The sequence below is a fragment of the Petaurus breviceps genome, unplaced genomic scaffold (genome assembly GCF_028583685.1).
Source record: "Petaurus breviceps papuanus isolate PSGF00001 unplaced genomic scaffold, PetGlider_PUasm1.0 184, whole genome shotgun sequence".
Lineage (NCBI taxonomy): Eukaryota > Metazoa > Chordata > Mammalia > Diprotodontia > Petauridae > Petaurus > Petaurus breviceps.
This window is the reverse complement of record NW_027185793.1, coordinates 5,524,536-5,526,165: the sequence shown is the minus strand read 5'-3', so window position 1 is coordinate 5,526,165 and position 1,630 is coordinate 5,524,536. Positions and strand designations below refer to the sequence as shown.

At 38.5% G+C, this 1,630-nt stretch overlaps 1 pseudogene; it reads left to right on the top strand.

The window, feature by feature from the left end:
* The first annotated feature begins 343 nt into the window (after positions 1 to 343).
* LOC138161249 (interleukin-1 receptor-associated kinase 1-binding protein 1 pseudogene) lies at positions 344 to 1,248 on the top strand (annotated as a pseudogene).
* The last annotated feature ends 382 nt before the right edge of the window (positions 1,249 to 1,630 follow it).

The following is a 1,630-nucleotide window of genomic DNA, read 5'->3' as shown; positions in this document are numbered from 1 at the left end:
AAGGAAATCAAAACAATAATTAGGAATTATTTTTCCCAATTGTATTCACACAAATTTGACAATCATAGGGAAATGGATGAATATTTACAAAAATACAAGTTGCCCAGATTAACTGAAGAGAAAGTAAATTACTTAATTAACCCCAACTCAGAAAAAGAAATTGAAAAAGCCATAAGTCAGCTCCCTAGGAAAAAATCTCCAGGGCCAGATGGATTTACTAGTGAATTCTATCAGACATTTAAAGAACAATTGATTGCAACACTCTACAAACTATTTGGGAAAATTAGTGAAGAAGTAGTCCTACCAAATTCTTTTTATGATGCAAATATGGTACTGAAGGACACCCTAGGCCGCGGTTGCCATGGGGACCTAAGGTTGACTCCCATGCCTTGGCCACCGGCTACCCTGTCCCGGGTGTTCGCTGAGCTGGCGCCACTAACTGAGAGTGGCCGGGATGGCTTCTCGGGCACCGCGGGGGAGACGCTGCCCAACTTCAGCAGCCACTTGCCCCTATGCGTGTCCTCTGCACCGGCATCGGCCCAGAATCCGGCCCGCAAAGTGCATGTGAGCGGCTTGGCAGAGATGTCCTGCGGCCCTAACCGAGCGCTGGTTACCGTGAAAGTCAGCAGCACCAAAAACCCGGCAGCTGAGGCCAAGAACAGTGTGGGCCACCGCCTGGACTACTACATCATGCAGAACCTGCAGAAACCGGGTATCCAGGCAGAAAATATAACTGTGACAAAGGATTTTAGTAGAACAGAAAATGGAAGCAGAGGTCTGCATTACATTACATTCACTGATTTTGGAAAAATTCAGGATGTTTGTAACCTTCTTGTTGAAAACACCAGGAGCGATTGAGAATCTTAAACGTCAAGTTTGTCTCTGTGCTGTTGGGAATGCGTGGGGAAAAGCTCAAGAAGTGTGTCAGCTTGTTGGTCAGTCACTTGGAAGACCTCTATTAATCAAAGAAGAGGAAACAAAAGAATGGGAAGGTCAAATAGATAATCAGCATTTATCTGACCTAGCAGGTCCACTAAGTATACAACAGAAAATTCAAAGTGCAACTATATATGCTTCTTCCAGGGTATTTTTAAACTTTGAGGTTAAGAAAAAGGAAAAGAAAAAAAAATGATTTAAAATTCTTTATAACCAAGCCTTTTTCGTTTTTGTATCTTTGTATCCAATTGCCCAAAACCATGATTAAATTTGTATAATTTTATAAAGTTTTTCTTTATACTAATATTAATATTTTATGTAGTGCCAAATTTTGTCAGCTAAAAAAAATGGACCCCACAGCATACTTAAACTCTTTGTGTTCCTCATTTTGAGTTTTCGCTTTCAATTCCCATTTTCCCCACATTCTTCTTTCATTGTAATGTCATTCTTTTTACTTTTTCTATTTTCTGATCATGAGAACAGAATTTGAATTATTAGTTATCTTTTCTCTTTACCTGAATAAAAAAAAATTTTTAGACTTTGATTTTCATGGATATGTTCATAGACTGCTTTCTATTAATTTTTACTAGTTTTATTTAGTCTTACATCATGTTCCGTGGATGCATTAAACATTAATTTTGAGTATAGTATTACCATAAATTAATCTGCCTCATTTATCACATGAGTGTAGTTT